Source organism: Scyliorhinus torazame, chromosome 2 (assembly GCF_047496885.1).
Source record: "Scyliorhinus torazame isolate Kashiwa2021f chromosome 2, sScyTor2.1, whole genome shotgun sequence".
Classification (NCBI taxonomy): Eukaryota; Metazoa; Chordata; class Chondrichthyes; order Carcharhiniformes; family Scyliorhinidae; genus Scyliorhinus; species Scyliorhinus torazame.
Genome location: NC_092708.1, coordinates 35,592,545 through 35,617,532, shown reverse-complemented (window position 1 = coordinate 35,617,532; position 24,988 = coordinate 35,592,545). Strand labels below are relative to the sequence as shown.

Here is a 24,988-nt window from a genome sequence, read left to right as displayed (position 1 = left end):
CATCTTCACGGAAGCATGCCGAAGAATTAGCCTCAACCTCAATCTCAAGGAGACTCATGTCCTTTACCAACCCACCCCAGGACAAGAGCCGATTCTCCCTCCATCAAGAACAATGCAGAGACTCTCTCAAGCGTGGAACATTTCCCCGACCTGGGGAGCCATCTCTTATTTAAAGCTAACATTGATGCCAACACAGTATCCACTCCATGAGCAATGCCTTTGGGCGCCTCAGGATGAGAGTCTTCAATGACTGTGATATCCATGCTGATACCAAGATCCTCATGTACAAGGCAGTCATCCTCCCAACGTTTCTATACAGCTCAGAAACTCAGACTATGAGCAGACACCACCTCAAGGCCCTGGGAAGGTACCAACAATGCTGTCTGATATGGATTATCTGCATCAGCTGGGAGGACAAGTGCACACTGAACGAGCAAAGAGCACCAACATCGATGACATGATCATCCAAAACCACCTCTGCTGGGCTGGCCATGTGTTCGGGATGCCAGACTCCCAACTGCCATAGCAAATCTTCTTTGACCAGCTGAAGGAAGGCTTCTGAACAAGAGAAGGACAAAGAAAATGCTTCAAAAACACCCTGAAGGCTTACCTCAAGAAATGCACCATTGACATCAAGGCCTGGGAGATCTTTGCTGAGGAACCTCCTGATTGAAGGGACACAATTCTTCGATGACACCCAACAGCAAGAGGAGGCCCAGAAAAGGAGTCTGAGAAAGGAATACTTGTGACCTAGGGTCCAAGTGTGTGACCGAAGATGCGACTCTAGGATCGGGCTCATCATCCACGAAAGGACCCACAAAACACATGACCAGTGACATGGAGTTTTTTAGGTGGACAATCATACTCGTTAGCGAGGGATCGCCGAAGAAGAAGAAGAAGACCATGATTGCATATCCCAGAATATTTAATCAAAAGGTTCATTGGCCCATTTCAATTACAGTACGGGCTTGTGTGTCCCTTTGAAAAGTATCTGTTTTCGTAATTTCATTGGGTTTCTTTACAAGTGACAAATGCATTTTTATTTAATAATGCTATCTGCGTATTCAGCTTTATAACATTTGACATATTTAAAGCATGGCCATTTTGTTCTTCGTTATTAACAAGATTATCCTTGAAAACATAAAGAAGATCAAGAATGAAAAACATGAATACTTTAAAATATTGCCCGCTATCAAGTGGTGCATCCAAACAATAGCAATCAGAGCAATTCATGTGTTGTGGATGGTGAGGCATGGAGATTGAATTAAAATGATGACACACGAAGGCTGATATAATGTAACCTAATATAATAATTTTACTGCAGCGCCTCGCTGAAGAATATTGCTGAGATACATTCACAACACCACAGAAAATCAAATCAAATGCATTTTGAATCCTCCGCTGCACGCTCGCAGAATAAATGTGGTGAGGGATCATGATGAGAGATTGGCCTCAGGGTGCTACTTTCGTAACATTGACTAAATTACTGGAACACACATATTTATTGTGATCGCTTTTACCCCCCACCCCCGCAGATAATGATCAGAGAGGTTTGTACAGATATAAATTCGGTGTCTGTAATCAATACCTTGCAGTAGGCAGAGTTAGTCACAGTTGCTTTGCCCAAATCTTAAAACAATAAGAGAAGGGTGGCAAGGTGGCGCAGTGGTTAGCACTGCTGTCTCACGGCACTGAGGACCCGGGTTCGACCCCGGCCCCGGGTCACTGTCCATGCGGAGTTCGCACCTTCTCCCCGTGTCTGCGTGGGTTTCACCCGCACAACCCAGAAAGATGTGCAGGTTAGGTGAATTGGCCAGGCTAAATTGCCCCTTAATTGCCAAAAAAAAAAAGAATTGGATGCTCTAAATTTATATTCAAAAAACTATAAGGATATCGCACGAACAGTGAGGTAGCCTGCATTCTTGTGTCCTTATTGATTCACGCTTTCCTTTGAAGGTTATTGCAGAGTAGGTGCAAATTATGTGCTTTTATCTTCTGTATCTGCTGAAATTGGAAGATTGAATGATCAAAATGGCACAATTGTACTTAATAGCAACAAGCATTAACTTTTAAGGAAATAAAGATGAATCTGATTTCATTATGAGTCACTTAGCCTCAATTAATGATAGAATTGGAATATAGAAAACTTCAACACATGATCATCTATCCATCATGGGTGTTCTGCTTCATGAAAGAGCAGTTAGGTTCAGACCCGCATCTCCTTGTTTTGTCAGTAACCCGATCAGTTCCTCATTCTCGAGAACCTGTTAAAATTATTGATGGAACCAGCTTCCACCAGCTGTTCACATAGACGTTCCAGAGCCTGACAACTCTTACAACTCAAATAATCCCCTTTTCTAAACTTTCTATCTCAGTCATTTGGTGAGTGTCACGTATTGTGGGGAGGGGGGAAGGAGAGGGGCGGGGATGCAGATCTGATCCCCTCCAGTCACTCCATATAAACTCAAGCCCCTTAATCCTGGTTATATTCCATTAAATATCCTTTGCACCCTCTCTGATATATATTGCATTCATAATAACTCAATAGGCAGCTAAATCATGTACAATATTATTTTCAATGTAACCTTTGACTTATTTCTGTGATATTGTAACCTGATGGTCTGTCACATTTGATTCATTTGTACCAGCAGACGTATCTGCTTCTTATTGCAGAACACAGAAATATGATTAGGAAACAGCTGAATTTAATTCGCAGGCCAGAAATGACAGCCATTTATTATTCGAGCCTAGCAAGCTTGCGAAATGCACTGTTTAATTGGCAGGTGTATGACAAATGGTTTCATAATGGATCAGACCTTGTGCCTCTATCAGATAGTTGATATCTTATCAAGTGCGTGTACATTAAGAAATATCATGGTTGGTGAGCTGATTGAATATATTTCCTCCTAAATGGGTCATATCCGAATACCAATAATTAATCAGGTTTTTCATTGATGTTTAGTGGCGTAACTCGAAATTCAGCTTTGTTAAATCTTCATTTCTTACATTATGCCTCAAATTGAAAGAAAAAAATTCATTTATATAGGACCTTTCAAAACCTCAGTACATCCCAAAGTGCTTTTACAGCCTTTGAAGTGTAATCACTGTACTAATGTAGGAAGGTGCCAAGCCAGTTTGTCGAAGCAAAGTCCCACGATTAAAATGTGATGTTGGCCAAGTAACTCACCTTTGTGGTGTTGGGCGAAGGATAAATATTGACGAGGACACTGGGGGTAACTCCCCTTCTCTTCTTTGCAACAGCACCATGCCACCATCTGACAAGTAGAAAATATTATGACTATTGTGAAAACTATTACATCGATGTAGACGTGCTAAGTCCCAATGACGGGCAACCGGGGTCTTATAACAGCAATAGTTTATTCAGTAATCTGAGCAGCTCTTACATGCCTCTACTCTGCCCACGCTCCGGGGACAACCTCCACGCTTCCATCATGCGATCCTTTAAGTAGTCGCGTTATCACGTGACCACTTGGTCTACAATAGAATTTACAGTACAGAAAAATAACAGAATTCATAGCACTTGACCCAAAGGTTCTCACTGGCGTTTATGCTCCACATGAATGTTCCCCTGCACTATTTCAGCTAAGGCTATTAGTATGACCATCTATTCATTTCTTCCTTACTGAGAGCAATAACATAGTGGTTACGTTACTGGACTAATAATTCAGCGGCCTGATCGACAGATATTGTGATGTGAGTTCAAATCCCACCATGGCAGATATAATAATCTTCATTATTGTTACAAGTAGGCTTACATTAACACTGCAATGAAGTTACTGTGAAAAGCCTCTAGTCGCCACAGTCCGGCACCTGTTCGGGTACACAGAGGGAGAATTCAGAATGTCCAATTCACCTGACAAGCACATCTTTCGGGACTTATGGGAGGAAACTGGAGCGCCCGGAGGAAACTCATGCTGACACGGGGAGAACGTGCAGTTCCGCACAGAAAGTGACCCAAACAGGAATCGAACCCGGGACCCTGGCGCTGTGAAGCAACAGTGCTAACCACTGTGCTACCTTGCCGCCCAGGGAATTTAAGCTCAGTTACTAAATTACTCCCTGGGAAAGGGAATTTCAGATTTAGTTATTTATTATCGAGTAAAATGCAAAGCCCTGAAGCCAAGTGACAACGCGTTTAAGGCGATTAGTCTGCCACTTATTCTGCAGAGGGAACACTCCTCGGCAATGTGCAGCTTTATTTCTGTCTCTCTCCTGGTGCAGAAGGAGTTTCCACTGAGACTCCAGTGGTGAAGGTTGCCGATACAGGCCCTGGCCTGTCCTGAACCTATTTAGCAAGGACCACTGTGGCCGTGGCAGTTTAAAGCCTGCCATTCGACAGATGGGGTTTGTCGCAAGGAAATGGCTGGCGACATCCCATGTTTCCCATTCCGTCACCCAGAGCGTGTTTGGCAGTAGATCTTGTTCAGGAATGGTGCTCCATATGGGCTGCTGAGATGGAAGGCGGGCAGTATTGGTTGAACAGCTTGTCATGGAATGGATAAGTGAGGTGTAGCACGCATGGTGTCCAGAAGCATCTAGGTTTTCATCAGTCGGCAGGTGTGTGGCGGAGTGATGTTTGCAAGGACTGAAGCGGTTATAGTTTGAGAGAAGAAAAACCTCCGCCATCTTGAATGGAAGACAAGTTTATTCTTAAACTGTGTCCCCCTCGTTCTAGTTGCTCCTATGGGGGGGGAAACATCCTCTCAAGTCCCGTCAAAGTCTTACATATTTCCATAAGATCATCTCTCATTCTCCTGAACTCCAATGAGAAGAGGCCCAACCATCCCTTACAAGGTAAACCCCTCATGACTGCAATCAAACTAGTGAGCTTCCTCTGGCCGGGTTTCAATCCAATTATTTCCCTCCTTAAATGAGGTGATCAAAACTCGATGCAATATTCGAGGTCAGGTTGCCAAAGCAGTGCTGCCAATCTTTTTGTGTGTACCCGGATCCCTCGAGAAGTAGCAAAACATACTTCAGCATATGTTGTTCCCTTCTGAGTAATGACTGTGCCAGCATGGTGGTGAACTCATCGCTAGATCTACCTGAGCTTGCTATTGGAGTTGTCAGCAGCTATGAAGGAAGTAGACCGTAATCTGCTATGGAGGACATCAAACCGTGTTTGCTGCGTTTGCTCTGGCGCACATCAGTTTGTGATATTTTTGTTTGGAAGGTTGCAGAGAGCGTGTACCGTAACATCGCAGTGAGGGTAAACCAGGCATCTGGAAACTGAATGATCAGGGCAAGTAACCTTCTTCTTCACCAATCAGATTCAAGGATTATAAAATTAACAGTGCAAAGGTTAAGAAGAAAATGGGTGAATATAATGACGGAAAAGAGTCCAGAGAAATAGAGGGTACAATTTGTTTCGAGGTTGTCAGTACCCCAATTTAAGGCTCGATTCCGGGTGCAGAATCTAGACATGGTTGTGGCAGGATGTTGCTCTCAATTTTCTCAGAGATGACTGTTATGGGCGAAAAAGCACTCTCGCATGACATGACTAATGTTAACTGGATTGTACAAAGTTTAAAACACTCCTCGGTCAGGCCATCATTATTAAGGTGAAGCCCTCGGCTTTGATAGTCTGCAGCTCCGTTTGTCACATCCCAGAGACCCCATGCTGGGGTGATGAAGAGGATGCATAAACAATGGTTCCCCTCAGGCCCTCCTCTGGGAGTCAATCTCCAAATAAATTAAGGACTCCAACATCAGCAGGGAGTTCATCTGCCATCAGAAAGATCCCAGAGGTGGTAGCGTCTTTCCCTCAATTGGTCCAATAATGGGCCCAATTTGTTACCCATCACTGGATTGGAAATAATCTCCATCACACTCACACCTCTGGCAAGATGGCTCCAAGATCAGAATGCCGGACACAGTATTTTATGATATTATTCCTAGGCCCACCAACTACCCCACCTTGCTGAAACCAAGAAAATTCAGCCAAAGAGAAAGACAGAAAGATTGGATTAAAAGAGAGGAAAAAGACAGAAAGGAGAGGTAAAAGAAAATATTTTTTTTCATCTTAACATTTACATTTTCAAAGACTCCAACAATTAAACCCTGAAGGAATGAGACTTCACACTTGCATTCTCAACTTATATTTACACGTAATAATAACTTATTATTTATCTTTAACAAAACAAAACATCTAAAGATACTTCACATCAGCATTGGTGCAAAGTATGAACAAAGTAAAATACAGCACAGTAACAAGCCCTTCGGCCCTCCAAGCCTGCGCCGAGCAGGCTAACAAGTATGGCACTTGTTAATTTCATTAATCGCATATTGAGGAAAGGATGAATCTGGAGCTAGTCTTTTCCTTAAGCCAGGTTTATTTTCCAAGATGAGAGAGCAGTGGCACAGACTCCTCTTGTTCCTTCCAACACCCAGTGTAAACTGTTTTTTATACACTGGCAATGGTTCCCTAATCGTTCCCCAGTTGGGGGCACCTGCTTTTACTTACTGACTTAAAGCTTTCACTCAATTGCAGCATGAATCAAAAGGAGTTATTCGGCCAGATAGCCAAACATTTGGTCAAAGAGGTAGGTTTTAAGTTGTACCTTAAAGATTGAAGCTGAGGTGCAGAGGCTGCAAGGTGGAAGGTGAATATTGCAGTGTTTGGGACCAAGGAAACTCAAAGCACAGCCACCAATAGCAGTGATATGAAAATTGGGGAACGCACAGCAGTTGTAGGGATGGAGGAAATTACAGAGATTGGGAGACCTGACCTAATAGCTAATTTCTAGGTGCTAGAGAAGTTAGCAGAGAGTAATTAACACTCATCTCATCGTTAAAAGTGTAAATGGACTGAAAAGGATTGAAGCTTACTTTCTATGTCAAGTTCAGCAGGTTCTTGTCTGCCACACAATACAGCAATTATGTAGCATTGAATGCTGGCCAGTCATGAGGTAAACGTCTGTGACTTCAACATTCAGACATTTGCATCTCTCTCTTCCCTTTAAGTGCTCAATCATTTGCACATAAATAACGGAAGTGTCATTAGCCTCACTATTATTTTGACAGCAATTTATATTCCAATGTTAGATTGGAAAATCGCAAGCTATTTTCACTTAGATTCAGACAGTTCTAAAGTAATAAATCTAAATTGGAAAGCTTTCATTTCGCAAGATGATAATTGCCTTAGAATTTCCCTTCTCTTACCTATAGTAGTCGTTGCATAAATGAAAAATAACTGCCTGATTTTATCAGTGGGAGCCCCCCAAAGACATCGTTGCTGAATTTCCCACAGGCTGCAACTTCAGCAGAAACCCTGGCCAAAATCTTCCGTGCTCGTTCGCGGCTGGGATTTTCCGGTGCCGCTGGAAGTGAATGGTGTTTTGGCTGGAGCGCCAAATTTTCCTTCTCGTTCGCAATGGGTCCCGCCATGGGCGAGACTGGAGGATCCAGCCCCCTGTTTCTGGACAACCTTTGGCAGTGGAGCGGGGGAAGGACCACTGGAAATGCGCAGCCTGTTTCAAATTGATTTACTCACCAATATAACAAGCTTTGGGATCAGGAGTAAAAATGTTGGGCTGGATTCTCTGTTTCAGCAACTAAGTACCTGCTGAAATGGAGAATTCACGGGCATTTTACGACGCCAATATCGGTGCCGAACCCTCACCGTTTCCGAGACCGGTGAGAGGCTAGCAGTGGCGCCGGGGAAACTCCTGCGGCAAAAACGGCCAGAGAATGGCCGGGTCCGTGGCCGCAAATGCGCATGGCAGCAACCTGCAGCAGTCGCGCCATACAACATAGCGCCGGCCTTGCGTGGACCCGATCCGCCAAACACAACCCCACAGGCCACCCCCCATCAGTCCCCTCAGCCCTCATGGAAGCCCCCCCCGACTAGCGGTCGAGGTCGAGTCTGGCGGTGCTGGATACAGTATGCAGCCGCCACACCGGGTTTCCGACCACTCAGACTATATGTCAACCGTGCGATCAGCAGCTCGGCCCATCGGGGGTGGAGCATCACGGGAAGTTCTTCTGATGATGGGCCAATGCTATTTCAATCCCTGCCGTTGGAAGGGATTCTTCGCTCAATCGCCAATTACAATATTGGCGTCGGGCAACAAAGAATCTCGCCCATTGTCTCTCATTTTACTGACAATGTGCGTTACACTTCCCATGACCTTCAAAACATTATTCAGCAAGGAAGGTCCATTGAGCCTGCACTGGCTGTTTGAAAGAGCTCTACAATTACTCTGCCACTCTTTCCCCTCAACCAAGTTTTATTTTCTCCTTAAAATATTAATCTAATTCCCTTTGGAAAGTGCCGTCTGAATATGCTTCCACCAATCTAGCTTTATCAAATAGTACTTGTAGCCTGAGAGCCTGGATTTTAAATCATAACAGAATGGGTGTGTGCAGCTGGCCAGGGTGAGTGACAAATTTGAATGTTGAGCTATGCTGAAATTTTAACCCCTTGGCCTTATCTGTGTTCAGTGACCAACGCCTGGTGATGCCCCACAGGAAGCACTGAACCATGCCTAGTTGGCAGAAAGAGCTTGGGAATCAGGCAGCAGGGAGCCACCACCCACACGAATGGACCCCAACTGCCTGACATGTGGTGAGGGGGATCCAGAGGTCAGGCGACAGCAAGATCTGGAGCAAAGGAGCTTCTGGGTTTTCCTGTGGCAGGTTTTCCCTCGATGAACACGCTTCCATTGCTCCCCTGTCAAAGCATCAGGTTGAAATAGCAGATAACAGGGGGGCCGATTTCTCCAGTCCCCCAACCATGTTTCTCGACGGCGTGCCGTTCACTGGTGGTAGGATTATCTTTTCCCACCGCTTGTCAATGGGATTTCGCATTGATGCCACCCCACACCTCCGGGAAACCTACGGGTGGGGATGCACTGCCAGTGGGAAAAGACAATCCCAACGGCTGGAGAATTCCGGCAGGGTCTCAGTGATATCATCTCCATTCCCACTGATTTGGAAAGGAAATATGCAGAGTTATGGGGAAAGAACAGGGAATTTAGGAAGAATTGGATAGCTCTTTCAAAGAACCAGCACAAACACTGTAATAATTCAAGGATGGATCATCAAATTTAGCACCAAAACAAACTATTTAGAATAAGGAATAAACTATGCACAGAGTATAAGAAATGTGCTACTAACTACTTTAACTCCAGTCCCAGGCTGGCTGGGAAAACTTGCACCCAGCTCCAAGAATTGTGCTCTCTGGCCCGATTGGCCAATCAGGTCATATGACCAAACAAAACCTCGCCCTCTTAAAGGGGCTCGCCACTACATTCCTATCCCCTTTAGTCTCCTATTATCACATTCAAACAAAGGTTAAACCATTTACAATAAAGCGACAATATACAAGTTCTTTAACGCAGTCCTTCATACGCGTGTCAGGTGACTTTCTCTTCCGCTGGGAGCGACGTAATTCGACAGGTGGTGTCTCCACAGCAGAGGTGGCTTCATTTTGACTCTCAACTTGTGAAGGTGCATCTGTGCTTCGTACTTTTTCAGTTCCCACGGAACATTACTTGGTCCTTCCTCAGGTTGTTGACTTGCTCCGATTCTTCATCCATTGACAATAGCATTAGCGGCAGGTGTACCCGGGGCAGGCCGCCCACTGGTTCTCTATCTTGCTGCGCACTCCACTGAATGCCTACCATGCCATGTGGTTGTGCAGGGCAACACCGGCCGTTTGGGTGCCCCTTCGCTCTCCATCACCGCACCCCCCCCCCCCCCGCCCCCCCCCCCACCCACAACGGCCACTCTACCCAGGAACAGCCAGCAATATAGGAATGGCCAGCTATATGGGAACAGCCAGCTATCTAGGAACAATCAGCTATTATAGAGGAACAGTCAGCTATATAGGAACCTCCGGCTATCTTCCAACAGCCAGCTATATAGGAATGGTCAGCTATATGGGAACAGACAGCTATCCGGGAAGAAACAGCTATTATATAGGAACAGCCAGCTATATAGAAACAGCCAGCTACCTAGGAACAACCTGCTATATAGGAACAGTCAGCTATGTGGGCAGCAAGGTAGTATAGTGGTTAGCACAGTTGCTTCACAGCTCCAGGGTCCCAGGTTCGATTCCCGGCTGGGTCACTGTCCGTGTGGTGTCTGCACGTTCTCCCCATGTCTGTGTGGATTTCTCCGGGTGCTCCGGTTTCCTCCCACAGTCCAAAGATGTGCGGGTTAGGTGGATTGGCCATGCTAAATTGCCCTTAGTGTCCAAAAAAGGTTAAGTGGGGGTTACTGGGATAGGGTAGATACGTGGGCTTGATTATTGCACTTTCACATTTTAGGATGACCCAGCTAACTTTTGTATTAGTTACTGATGCCACTTCAGTGAGCACTGTCAGTATGTTTGACAGCCTGTGGTTTCATTACGTTAAAAGTCATTCAACAGGGATCTTTGCCAGTTTTAATTCTTGAGATGTTGGTATTTGAAATATTGGATCACCTTAAAATAGCCATTATTCTACCTGCCCAAGACAGCAAATTGAATGCACAGGAAGTGAACCTACTGAAATAGCACAACAGGGAATGAAACAATTTAACTGCCTGTGATCGTATCGTTTAAAAAGCCGCTTCTATGGGTTATCATCTAGCGTGAAAATAGACGTAATTATCAAATTTATTCCGGTACCATAGCCTAAGGATTCACACATATCACTTTTAATTGTTGGTGTGCAGTGGAGTAGGATGTAAGGGTGCTTAAGTGTGTTAATTGTCTCATAATTGATTTTATTAATATATTATAAAAAGAAGAGATCATTTGTGTCGAAAGACGGAAGGGTATTTGGGGGATGGGGGTGACAATAAACTTTTTCTCATTTTTGTCAGTCTGCAACTTTCTCTCACAGCTAACCTTCAGAGGACATGCAGCGAAGTGCGCTGTGGCATTATATTAAAAACTTTCAAACTTGACACCGCATAGAATTGTGTAGCACATACAACACAGAAAGATGGGCTGCGGTTTAACGGCCTCATCTACCCGATTTGGTGCCAGGAAGAGGCAGTTGAATCTCGTAAGAGGCCTCTCGTGAAATTTGCGATGCTCGAAACGCCTCGTGATATTTCACGGAGTCTTGCAAGATGTCCTGACCTGGATCTTGCCCTCACTGGGCGTGATCCAGATCAGCATATTTAAATGAGCTGGGCCTGGGAGACCTCGCCAGCGCACCATTTAGTACTGGTTTCCACAAACATGGACCAGTCGTAATGGCAGCTGGGGGTGGGGTGGGGTCTCCCAGACCATTGGAGACACCCAGGTGGTTGGGGATAGGGCAAGGTGGCAGCCTTGCACTCCCTCTGACAACCGGGCAATTTGGCGCTGCCAGCCTGGTACCCTGGCAATGCAATCCCGGCACCCGGGCAGTGGCACGACTGGGCTGCCTGTATGGCAGGTTGGCACGGTCAGGGACTGGGCCGGGGGCCTTACCTGGGGTTTAGTGAGGAGGGGTGCTGATAACAGTGGGGGTGCTGAAAGTCGGTGGGGAAGGGGAGGGGTGAGATTGGGGCAGCTGGCCAAAATGACGTCCAGATCTGCGAGGGGCCTTTCCTGCTGCACTTGTCAGGAGGAAATTATTCAAGTGCGGTCTCGGCGGAGAGAAACTCCCCGAGTCCAACAAAAACGGCAAAGTGGAGGGCAGCACGGTGGCACAGTGGGTTAGCCCAGCAGCCTCACAGCGCCGAGGTCCCAGGTTCGATCCCGGCTCTGGATCACTGTCCGTGTGGAGTGTGCACATTCTCCCCGTGTTTCCGTGGGTTTCGCCCCCACAACCCAAAAAAAGATGTGTATGCTAGGTGGATTGGCCATGCTAAATTGCCCCTTAATTGGATAAAATGAATTGGGTACTCTTAAATAAAGTGCCGTAGAATAACTGGCTGTTTCTCGTTGCTGCAGCCACCAAGAAGCACCCCGCTAAACGCACCCAAAACCAGACATAGATGATTTCCAGTTAAATTAAGCCCATGGCATTCAGTCCAATCAGCCCATGCCCTTGTTTACGTTCCACTTCCTGTGCTAGCAAATCGCACAATCTGGAAACTTCTTCTGAATTTCCTATTTCATTTCTTGGTGCTTAGCTTACATTAAATAGCCCCTAGTTTTACCGAGCTCAGTTGAGAGATAGCAAATTGGATTCTTTGGGTGCGATTCACCAGCTGTTCACCGCGGCAGGATATTCCCATCCCACGCCGGCACGCGGGTTTCCCAGTGACGACGGGTGCAGTCACCAGGAAATCTCGTTGACGATGGCAGGACCAGAAATTCCCGCTGGGCGGGCCACCTGCGACCGGCGGGGTGGTCGGTAAATCCCGCCCTTTACCATAGAAAGTATCGCTAGTACATTAAGGCTGATATCTTGCTGCGGAAAGTAAGATGCGATAGCAAACCGAGAGAATATTCTCTTCACGTTTTTAAAACACTTGTTTCTCTGAACCTGCCTCACCAAATAATGAGAGTTCAAATGATCTCACTGAATCCCGTAAAGCCATTCTTCCTCAACCTATCTGATCTTACAACTCAAAGCCAGGCCAATGGTCCCACTGTGCATCTCGCAACTCAGTGAAATAGTTTTTATAGCTGAGACGAGGAAGAGGAATTTTTGTGTGGTCAATAAATGCAGATGTAACAACCGTTAAGGAGTAGGAATGGCTGTGACAGTTGATCACTCCTTTCGTTACCCTGACGATCAGACTGCACGATACGATAGGTGTCTCTTGCGAAGACTGGAAAGGATGAAGTCGGATAAACATTTCATATGTACTGTGCCAGCTTTCACCTTTACAAAAAGCACAAATTTTGAGCCAGACACTGCATGCGGGCTATTGAGTGATGGATGACATAACATAACACTGTAGCTAACTTTCTTGTGAAGTGGAGACAGTGAAGGCAGCTGCCTCTGATATCCCCAGGTACACCAGAAGGGTTTATTTTTAATGTATGTCTCAGGCTGTGAACAGACACCTCAGGCACAGTTGTTGTATCCTCATAAACTATGAGCCGCATTATCTCATCTCTCTGAGGTTTGCAGATCTGAGAAAACAGAGGAACTGATTCAAGACAACACGCTGCGTCATTGGAAAAAAGTAATTAATTGTTACCTATTTCCAAATCGAGTTTTAAAAATACCTTTTATTTGTGATGACTGAAGGCAGCTTGGTTGCAGGATCCTTCCATCTCCAATTCCCTCGAGTGTGCCTGCCTCCTCCATATTCAAACATAACACTGGTCAGTGAATAGGCTTCCTCATAAAGATGCCATCGTGTGAAAATGTCGACTGTTATCTGGTGACTTGTTGCAAAGAAAGAGTTAAACATGTAAGCTGATGTTGCACTTGGCTGTTCATTAAAAACGGGGCAACATGTTTTTGAAAATAAATAAAATCAGGTCGTCTGGAACGCAGAGGAAGTATAAAGAGTGCAAGTTCCGTTGCAAAATAGAAGAATGACAGGCGGCATCAACATTTCCTACTAATGTATGATTCTACCTTAGAATTCAAGTGTATCAGATTCTAAAGGCGACATGCTTGCTTTTCTTCGCAGTGTTTTTTATTTCTCCATTGGCATGAATGTTTCCGAGTGAGTAATCCTCACCGGAAAACTTCCGAGTGTTTTGTGAAAATGTGATCCAGTTCAGAAAAGCCTGACACCACACTGCCAAAAGCATCATGAATTGTATAATACTAGTGTTTATTTAATGAGGAAAGTCAGAATAACTGAATACATAGAAACACAGAAGATAGGAGCAGGAGGAGGCCATTAAGCTCTTCACACCTGCTCCGCCATTCGTCACGATCATGGCTGATCGTCCATCTCAATAGCCTAATCCTGCTTTCTCCCCATAATCCTTGTTCCATTCGCCTCAAGTGCCATATCTAGCCACCTCATGAATGTATTCATTTTTGGCCTCATGTCCGATTCACTGCTTTTGAATTTCCATGGAGAATCTCCTCCTCCCCCATTTTGCTGTGTTTCGGCATCAGCCTTTCCACTGCAACATCTTTGTTTAGGATAAGACTGAGTCAAGCTGGCATGACCGCAATAATTACAAATTGAGTTATTGGACAGTAGTAGTCATGGAGGATCTGCTGATTTCCCCCTGTAATGTTAGTGCAAGATCAACAGATACCCCCAGAAGAGTGGAGATGGTAGGCTATTAGACTGCGATGGACATCAAGACCACTAATTAGTTTTAACAACAAGGAAAATACATTTATTAAACAAGAAAGTTGAATTAGAATATGATAGTCCTTTGCTCTCCCTTAGCTTACCAAATACACAGAAATTTTAAGGTGAACACAGATTGCGAAGTACATCTTAAGCTACAATGCTCTCATTAACATAAAGTCCCTTTAAACACACAGATTCACTGTGGTCAAATGCATACATTCCGCTCTGAACGCAAGTGGTTTTGTCCTCAGAATCCTTCCAGATGATTGTCATATGAAAGTTTCCAACCTCCAACTCCCAAAAAACACACTTTAAATCTCCTCATATAATGAAATTCCCATGGCACAGTAGGAAGTCATTTGGCCCATCGTGTCTGCACCTTACCTCTAAAAAGAGCACCCGATCTAGGCCCCCCCCCCCTCCCCATAACCCCACCTAGCCTACACGTCCTTGGACAATGTGGTGCAATTTAGTATGGCCAATCCAACTAACTTGCACATCTTCGGACTGTGGAAGGAAGCCGAGCACCCAGACAAAACCCACACAGACACGGGGATAAAGTGTAAGCTCCACACAGTCACCCAGGGCTGCAATTTAATCTGGCGCAGCTGGTGCTTTGAGGCAGCAGGACTAACCACTGTGCCACCGTGCCACCCAAATAATGATTTGCCTTCGTGATTTGCATTCCAAAGTCCAATCCAGGTTTTCTAATTGACTCTTTTAAACAAAGCTTCGGTTCCACTTTTAACAGTAAATCCAGTCCAAGATTTTCAACTCCCCTTTTGATTTCTTTGGCCTGACTGCTTTAACTCTCCATTCCCTGAGTACAGTAAAATGACTTCAAACATTTAACTTACCTCTGATGTTTGTTGTCCTGCTTTAAATCTGGTCACTGTAATTTTCTATTTAACTCAGAACACTTTGTTTACTTTTCCTTGAATTTTTCTGAAAAGTACATTGGTCTCTGTTTTCTTAACTTCAGTCTCTGAAACATTCTTTATGTCCCAATTCTCTGGTTATCGGGATTATATAGTATTCCTTAGGAAACCTGCTTCTTTGCAACTCTCTTGTGCTGTCTAGCTACTCCTGGCAGAGTTGATAGATGTTCAGTCCTCTGTGTCCTCTCCCTTACTGCAATATGTCCGGCTAAAATTAAAACTTAAAAGCTTTTCATCCTTACAAGGGCCTCCAGTTTAGATGCAACCCCTGCTACTACTATTTGTTCTTCATACTGTAGCTCTCTCTAAGCACAACAGAAACAAAGTTTGAAATTAATCAACCACCACACATAAGAACACCTTTATCCAGCATGAATTTAATCATAGGTTTTACGCTTCCAGGCACAGAAACATTACATTAAATGCCCTTAAAACTATACCTTATTTATAATGTTTACCAGTACAAATATAAATCCCTTAAAACAACCTTTGCTTTCCTAACACAGGCAAGTTTTATGTGCCTTTACAACAATGATTGGCAACTCAGTGATTTGGAAAGCAATCTATTTAAAGTGAACTTCGTTCTTTCAAAAGAGAGATGTCTTTGAACTGGTCAACTATCTGTCTTGCAAACTCAAAATTTCAATAGAGATCATTCCTGTCAGGGCTCCACAATTAACTGATACTGCAGTAAAAATCCACATCGTACAGGTGTGGGTCAGAGACAGGCCCTGTCCCACAGAGATACATTCAGAGACAAACACATCAAAAGATCATGACAATCGGATCTGTACAAACTCTTGAATCAGAAAAGATTGTAACTCCTGAAGTAGCATGTCCAGGATAGGTGCGCAGTACTAGAAATCAGAACCCTCCAGTAAACCTTACCTTAATCTTTACTATATTCTAGCAAAGTCCTAATGGATAATTTATCAATGATCAACATAGTGTCCTTAATTTATTCATGAATTTATATTCGGAAATGTTGCCTCCTGTTTGGCTGTATGTGCGCATTGCGGAGTCAGGGTGAAAGGTTTTGTGAGCCTGCAGAGAATACGATCACTGTTATTTACAAAAGAAAACCTGCATTGATTTTGCCTGAGTTTCTACAACTCTTGATGTGTATAAATACCACAGCGAAATAAAGTCGGATTCTTTAATTTCCCAATGTGCTATATTTTATTAAAGTAAAATATTTGATTGTGGGACTATATTTTCCCCAAACTCAAAAATATTTTAAAAAAACATAAGCAATGGATATTAAATGAAAGTTTCCTTGAGCTATGTGACAGAGGGAACGACACACTTTACAATAAATCTTTTATTATGAAAATGTAAATTCAATCTCCGGATTGGATTGGATTTGTTTATTGTCGCGTGTACCGAGGTACAGTGAAAAGTATTTTTCTGCGAGCAACTCAACAGATCATTAAGTACATGAGAAGAAAAGGGAATAAAAGAAAGTACACAATAGGTAACACAACATATACAATGTAACTACATAAGCACTGGCATCGGATGAAGCATACATGGTGTAGTGTTAATGAGGTCAGTCCATAAGAGGGTCATTTAGGAGTCTGGTGACAGTGGGGAAGAAGCTGATTTTGAGTCTGTTCGTGCGTGTTCTCAGACTTCTGTATCTCCTGCCCAATGGAAGAAGTTGGAAGAGTGAGTAAGCCGGGTGGGAGTGGTCTTTGATTATGTTGCCCGCTTTCCCCAGGCAGCGGGAGGTGGAGATGGAGTCAATGGATGGGAGGCAGGTTCGTGTGATGGACTGGGCGGTGTTCACGACTCTCTGAAGTTTCTTGCGTTCCTGGGCTGAGCAGTTGCCATACCACGCTGTGATGCAGTCAGATCGGATGCTTGCTATGGTGCATCTGTCAAACTTGGTAAGGGTTAATGTGGACATGCCAAATTTCCTTAGTTTCCTGAGGAAGTATAGGCGCAGTTGTGCTTTCTTGGTGGTAGTGTCGATGTGGGTGGACCAGGACAGATTTTTGGAGATGTGCAACCTAGGAATTTGAAACTGCTAACCATCTCCACCTTGGCCCCGTTGATGCTAACAGGGGTGTGTACAGTACTTTGCTTCCTGAAGTCAATGACCAGCTCTTTAGTTTTGCTGGCATTAAGGGAGAGATTGTTGTCGCTGCACGACTCCCCTAGGTTCTCAATCTCCCTCCTGTATTCTGACTCGTAGTTATTAGAGATCCAGCCCACTATGGGCTGATAGATGGCAAACTTGTAGATGGAGTTGGAACCAAATTTTGCCATGTAGTAGTGTGTGTACAGGGAGTAGATTAGGGGGCTAAGTACGCAGCCTTGCGGGGCCCCGGTTTTGAGGACTATTGTGGAGGAGCTGTTGTTGCTCATTCTTACTGATTGTGGTCTGTTGGTCGAAAATCAATGGATGGGAGGCAGGTTCGTGTGATGGACTGGGCAGTGTAAGAGATGCACCATAGAAAGCATCCTATCGGGCTGCATCACAGCCTGGTATGGCAACTGCTCAGCCCAGGACCGCAAGAAACTTCAGAGAGTTGTGAACACCGCCTAGTCCATCACACGAATCTGCCTCCCATCCATTGACTCCATCTACACCTTCAGTCGTGATAAAGTGCTTCGAGAGGTTGATCATGAAGCGCGTCACCTCCATACTCCCAGAACGCCTTAATCCACTGCAATTCGCATACCGTTGCAACCGGTCCGCAGCAGAAGCCATTTCCCTGGCCCTACACTCATCCCTAGAGCATCTCGACAAAAGGACTCCTACATCAGACTCCTATTTATTGACGACAGCTCTGCCTTCAACACCATAATCCCAGCCAAGCTCATATCAAAGCTCCAAAACCTAGGACTTGGCTCCCCACTCTGCAACTGGATCCTCGATTTTCGACCAACAGACCACAATCAGTAAGAATGAATAACAACACCACCTCGACAATAGTCCTCAATACCGGGGCCCCGCAAGGCTGCATACTTAGCCCCCTAATCTACTCGCTGTACACACACTACTGCGTGGCAAAATCTGGTTGCAAATCCATCTACAAGTTTGCTGACGATACGACCATAGTGGGCTGGATCTCGAATAACGACGAGTCAGAATACAGGAGTGAAATTGAGAACCAAGTGGAGTGGTGCAGCGACAACAATCTCTCCCTCAATGCCAGCAAAACTAAAGAGCTGGTCATTGACTTCAGGAAGCAAAGGACTGTACACACCCCTGTCAGCATCAACGGTTCCGATGTGGAGATGGTTAGCAGGTTCAAATTCCTAGGCTTGCACATCTCCAAAAATCTGTCCTGGTCCACCCACATCGACGCTACCACCAAGAAGGCACAATAGCGCCTATACTTCCTCAGAAAACTAAGGAAATTTGGCGTGTCCACATTGACCCTTACCAAGTGTGGCGCACAAAGACTCCGTGAGACGAATAGAGTGAAGTCGATGAGGCTTTATTAAGCGCGTCTGTTCCCCAGCAGCCCGATAGTAAACTGGCCTGCGGGGGAAGGCACCGGCTTCTTATACTTCGCCTTCAGGGCGGAGTATGAGGTCAACGGCCAACCAGGACCCGGGATCTGTCAGCCAATGACATTAGGGCTTCCAGTCCCACATGACCCCCAATACATACTACCACATTCACCCCTTGTCAAAAATGAACCCGGCGGGGTGATGCTTCGTATGGTGGTAAGGGTTTACAGGGCTGGTCCTGGGAGGATAGAACATTCACATGGTAGTACAGTATTGGACAGTATCGTCCTGTTACAACTATTTACAGAGGATATAGGAAAAACAAAATGTTCATTGGACAGTCCATCTTTGTTTTACATCGACGCCACGAGTCGGTCGGGCGGTCTGGTCGTCCGTGTCGATCGCCTCGGCCCCGGCGGTGGTGATGGTGCTTGTACCAGCGTTGTCGCCTCCGGGAGCCGCACGGTTTCAGCTGTCGGCGCAAAGGGGAGGGGGACTGATCCTCCTGGGAAGGGGGCGGTCGCGGGGTGCGGCGGTGGCAGGAAGGGGGGCGGTTGGGTTAATGGTGCCGGGGGGGTGTGCGTGGTGCCGGTGGGCGCCAGATCCCGCAGGGAGACCGTGTCCTGTCGGCCGTCGGGGTACTCCACGTAGGCGTACTGGGGGTTTGCGTGGAGGAGGTGAACCCTTTCGACCAACGGGTCCGCCTTATGTGCCCGCACGTGCTTTCGGAGCAGGATGGGTCCTGGGGCCGCCAGCCAGGTCGGCAGCGACGTTCCAGAGGAGGACCTCCTAGGGAAGACAAGGAGACGCTCGTGAGGCGTTTGATTAGTGCTCGTACATAATAACGACCGGATGGAATGGAGAGCGTCCGGGAGGACCTCCTGCCACCGTGAAACTGGGAGATCCCTGGACCGTAGGGCCAGTAGGACGGCCTTCCAGACCGTGCCGTTCTCCCTTTCTACTTGCCCGTTCCCCCGGGGGTTGTAGCTGGTCGTCCTGCTTGAAGCTATGCCCTTGCTGAGCAGGAACTGGCGCAGCTCGTCACTCATGAAAGAGGACCCCCTGTCGCTGTGGACGTATGCGGGGTAACCGAACAGCGTGAAGATGCTGTTCAGGGCTTTAATGACTGTGGCCGCGGTCATGTCCGAGCAGGGAATGGCAAAAGGGAAGCGGGAGTATTCGTCCACTACATTAAGGAAATACGCGTTGCGGTCGGTGGAGGGGAGGGGCCCTTTGAAATCGAAACTGAGGCGTTCAAAGGGGCGGGAAGCCTTAATCAGGTGCGTTCCATCTGGCCTGAAAAAATGCGGTTTGCATTCTGCGCAGATTTGGCAGTCTCTTGTGACTGTACGGACCTCCTCTAAGGAGTATGGGAGATTGCGGGACTTGATGAAGTGGTAAAACCGAGTGACCCCCGGGTGGCAGAGGTCCTCGTGGAGGGCTTGGAGGCGGTCAATTTGTGCGTTGGCACATGTCCCGCGGGATAGGGCATCGGACGGCTCGTTCAGCTTTCCGGGACGGTACAAGATCTCATAGTTGAAGGTGGAGAGTTCGATCCTCCACCGCAAGATCTTGTCGTTCTTGATCTTGCCCCGCTGTGCATTATCGAACATGAAGGCTACCGACCGTTGGTCAGTGAGGAGAGTGAATCTCCTGCCGGCTAGGTAATGCCTCCAATGTCGCACAGCTTCCACTATGGCTTGGGCTTCCTTTTCCACTGAGGAGTGGCGGATTTCTGAGGCGTGGAGGGTTCGGGAGAAGAAGGCCACGGGTCTGCCCGCTTGGTTAAGGGTAGCCGCTAGAGCTACGTCAGAGGCGTCGCTCTCGACCTGGAAGGGGAGGGACTCGTCGATGGTGCGCATCGTGGCCTTTGCGATGTCCTCTTTGATGCGGCTGAAAGCCTGGCAAGCCTCTGTCGACAGCGGGAAAGTCGTGGTCTGTATTAGGGGGCGGGCCTTGTCTGCGTACTGGGGGACCCACTGGGCGTAGTATGAAAAGAACCCCAGGCAGCGTTTCAGAGCTTTTGGGCAGTGCGGGAGGGGAAATTCCATGAGTGCGCGCATACGTTCGGGGTCGGGGCCTATTATCCCATTGCGCACTATGTAGCCCAGAATGGCTAGCCGATCGGTGCTAAAAACGCACTTGTCCTCGTTGTACGTGAGGTTCAAGGCTTTGGCGGTCTGGAGGAATTTTTGGAGGTTGGCGTCGTGGTCCTGCTGATCGTGGCCGCAGATGGTTACATTGTCGAGGTACGGGAACGTGGCCCGTAACCCATGTTGATCAACCATTCGGTCCATTTCCCGTTGGAAGACCGAGACGCCGTTTGTGACGCCAAAAGGGACCCGTAGGAAATGGTATAACCGCCCGTCTGCCTCGAAGGCTGTGTACTTGCGGTCACTTGGGCGGATGGGGAGCTGATGGTAGGCGGACTTGAGGTCCACGGTGGAGAAGACTTTATACTGGGCAATCCGATTGACCATGTCGGCGCCTGCGGGTCGCACATGGCGTGCTGGGGGGGTTGGGAGGCATAGACTGCCTGTAGGGCTCCCTGTTCTCCCGGGACGGCGGCGACCACGCGGGATCGGCACACCACCGCATAGTGGCCCTTTTTCCCGCAGCTTTTGCAGATGGCTGCGCGGGCCGGACAGCGTTGTCGGGGGTGCTTCGCCTGGCCGCAGAAATAACAGCGGGCGCCCCCGGTGCGACTCGGCGTTTGGACTGCGCAAGCCTGTGGGGTGTCCGGGGGGGGGGGTAGGGGGTTTGCCGCAGCGGGTACGTACGGGGCCCAATGGCCTGCCGTGCGGTCGGGGCCGTAGGCGCGGGTATTACGCGCGGCTACGTCCAGCGAGGCTGCCAGGGCCCGTGCCTCTGAGAGTCCTAGCGACTCTTTTTCTAGAAGTCTTTGGCGGATTTGGGAGGATTGCATACCTGCAACAAAAGCATCGCGCATTAACATGTCCGTATGTTCGTTTGCATTCACCGACGGGCAACTGCAGGCTCTTCCCAAAATCAGCAGCGCGGCGTAGAACTCGTCCATCGATTCTCCGGGAGCTTGCCGTCTTGTCGCGAGCTGGTAGCGAGCGTAGATTTGGTTAACTGGGTGAACGTAGAGACTTCTCAGTGCTGTGAATGCCGTCTGGAAATCGCGGGTGTCTTCAATGAGGGTGACAATCTCCGTGCTCACCCTCGAGTGCAGGACCTGCAGTTTTTGTTCGTCTGAGACTCGGCCTGTGGTCGATGTGATGTAGGCCTCAAAGCAAGTCTGCCAGTGTTTGAAGGCTGGTGCCGCATTCACTGCGTGGGGGCTGATCCTCAGGCATTCTGGAATGATCCTGAGCTCCATAGTCCTTTTTAGGCACGCTTAATAAATTGTGGCGCACAAAGACTCCGTGAGACGAATAGAGTGAAGTCGATGAGGCTTTATTAAGCGTGTCTGTTCCCCAGCAGCCCGATAGTAAACTGGCCTGCGGGGGAAGGCACCGGCTTCTTATACTTCGCCTTCAGGGCGGAGTATGAGGTCAACGGCCAACCAGGACCCGGGATCTGTCAGCCAATGACATTAGGGCTTCCAGTCCCACATGACCCCCAATACATACTACCACACCAAGTTTAACAGATGCACCATTGAACGCATCCTATCGGGCTGCATCACAGCCTGGTATGGCAACTGCTCGGCCCAGGACCGCAAGAAACTTCAGAGAATCGTGAACACCGCCCAGTCCATCATACGAACCTGCCTCCCAATCATTGACTCCATCTACATCTCCCGCTGCATAGGTAAAGCGGGCAGCACAATCAAAGATCACCCCCACCCGGCTTACTCACTCTTCCAACTTCTTCCATCGGGCAGGAGATACAGAAGTCTGAGAACACATACGAACAGACTCAAAAACAGTTTCTTCCCCACTGTCACCAGACTCCTAAATGACCCTCTTATGGGCTGACCTCAATAACACTACACCCTGTATGCTTAATCTGATGCCAGTGCTTATGCAGTTACATTGTATATGTTGTGTTGCCCTATTATTTATTTTCTTTTATTCCCTTTTCTTCCCATGTACTTAATGATCTGTTGAGCTGCTCGCAGAAAAATACTTTTCACTGTACCTGGGTGCACGTGACAATAAACAAATCCAATCCAATGAAGTCAGGGCCACCGGACGGTAGTCACTGAGGCACGTTGCCTGGTTCTTCTTTGGCACCGGTCTGATGGTGGTCTTCTTGAAGCCGGTGGGGACCTCGGAGTAGAGTAGGGACAGGTTAAAGATATCCGCAAACACCTTTGCCAGCTGGTCCGCGCAGGCTCTGAGTGTACGACCTGGGATCCCGTCCAGGCCCGTCGCCTTCCAAGGGTTCACTTTCAGGAAGGTCAATCTGACTTCGGAAGCTGTGATGGTGAGTATGGGTGAGATATGGGCTGCTGGGGCACTCAACAGCGAATTGTTGGTTACCTGCTCGAACCGAACATAGAATGCATTGAGTTCATCAGGGAGGGATGCGCTGCTGACAGAGATAATGCTTGGCTTTGCTTTGTAGCCCGTTATGTTGTTTCGTCCTTGCCACAACCGCCGAGCGTCTGTCTGTGACTCTAGCTTGATTTGATATTCTCTCTTGGCATCTCGGATGGCTTTGTGGAGGTCATAGCTGGATTTCTAGTACAGGTCAGGGTCGCCTGACTTGAACGCCTCTGCTCTGTCCTTCAGTCGGGAGTCAATCTCGCGATTGAGCCCTGGTTTCCGGTCGGGGAATGTACGTGCTGCTTTCTTTGGCACGCAGGCGTCCACACATTTGCTGATGAAGTCTGTGATGGTGGTGGCATACTCATTTAAGTTGGTCGCTGAGTTCTTAAATATGGGCCAGTCCACTGTCTCTATGCAGTCACGCAAGAGCTCTTCTGTTTCCTCGGACCAGCACTGTAGCATTGTGGATAGCACAATTGCTTCACAGCTGCAGGGTCCCAGGTTCGATTCCGGCTTGAGTCACTGTCTGTGCGGAGTCTGCACATCCTCCCCGTGTGTGCGTGGGTTTCCTCCGGATGCTCCGGTTTCCTCCCACAGTCCAAAGATGTGCAGGTTAGGTGGATTGGCCATGATAAATTGCTCTTAGTGTCCAAAATTGCCCTTCGTGTTGGGTGGGATTACTGGGTTATGGGGATAGGGTAGAGGTGTTGACCTTGGGTAGGGTGCTCTTTCCAAGAGCCAGTGCAAACTCGATGGGCCGAATGGCCTCATTCTGCACTGTAAATTCTATGATTCTATGATCACTGCACGACCTTCTTAGCTGGATTCTCCTGCTTGAGTTTCTGCTTGTATGCCGGGAGAAGGAGCACCGTCTTATGGTCTGATTTCCCAAAGTGCGGTCGGGGGATAGAATGGTAGGCGCCCTTGATTTTTGAGTAGCAGTGCCAAGCGTGTTGTCACCCCTGGTGGGACAGGAGATGTGCTGGTGGAATCTTGGCAGTACACTCTTGAGGTTTGTCACTGGTTCGTGTTTGGTTGTCTGTTATTGTTCCGTCCCTGAAACTTAATCATCGTTTCCAATTTTTAAAAAACTTTTCACTTGCTTCTTCATTGTGCACCCAGAAGAAATGAGCATTGTGATGACAATCTTGCTGAGGGACTGCCCAACTTTTATAGCAGTCATCCAATTTTGATTCCGTTCCATTTCAGTAGAATGATAATCAGGTGAGCTCCGTAGCACAACTCACTCACCATCGCTGATGATTCGCTGTTCCTTCAATGTTGCTGGGTCAAAGTTCTGTGACTCCCTACCTAACAGGACTGTGTGTATACTTACACCACACAGAGTGGTGCAGTTCAAGAAGGCACCTCACCATCACCTTCAAAGAGAGCATTTTGAGATAGATGATAAATGCTGACCTTGTCAGCGACAAAAACAACCCATGAATGAATAAAAAAGATTTGGTCAAAAAGTAGTTGATTCTTTTCAACACAGGGGAAGACGCTTATGGGTGAGTAACTTGTATGTTACTCTATTTCTAATAAATAGTTTACGAAGTTAAGGCATGGCAGGGCTACTCAGGCAGTGAAATGTGCATCCTATGGCATTTGGGAAGACACGGTCTTACTATGTTCCTGGACAAAAACATTGTCACGAAGTGTCACGAACTACAAAAAGCTTCGGCGTGATGCGTACTCACCAATGGCGCCGTTTTGGAGGGGGCGGTGCATCTGAAAACAGGCGACGCCCCCAATTTCGGCATCAAAAGGGATTCTCTGCCCGGTCACCCAATACGATTTTGGCGTTGACAAGCGGAGGATCCCACCCTGAGGCGGTGGGATGGGAATCCCGCCCATTGTACCTGTCGTCATGGAGGAAGAAACTGAAAATCTCCCAGAAATACGAGAGAACCAAGGGACTTGTGAAAATGAGGAACTGAAATAAATTAGTCTAAAAAA

General features: G+C 47.2%; 1 protein-coding gene and 1 long non-coding RNA gene across 3 annotated transcripts in view; one reads left to right on the top strand and one right to left on the bottom strand.

Moving 5' to 3' along the window:
* LOC140387064 (contactin-associated protein-like 5) overlaps window positions 1-24,988 on the top strand; it is a 1,365,877-nt gene that overhangs the window by 1,238,288 nt on the left and 102,601 nt on the right. The gene's annotated exons all lie outside the window — the stretch shown is intronic.
* LOC140387082 (uncharacterized) lies at window positions 1,294-13,245 on the bottom strand. Its single transcript, XR_011933735.1, has 3 exons — window positions 13,127-13,245; window positions 3,188-3,275; window positions 1,294-2,004 (listed from the first exon to the last, which is right to left on the bottom strand). It is a non-coding gene; the product is annotated as an uncharacterized lncRNA (long non-coding RNA).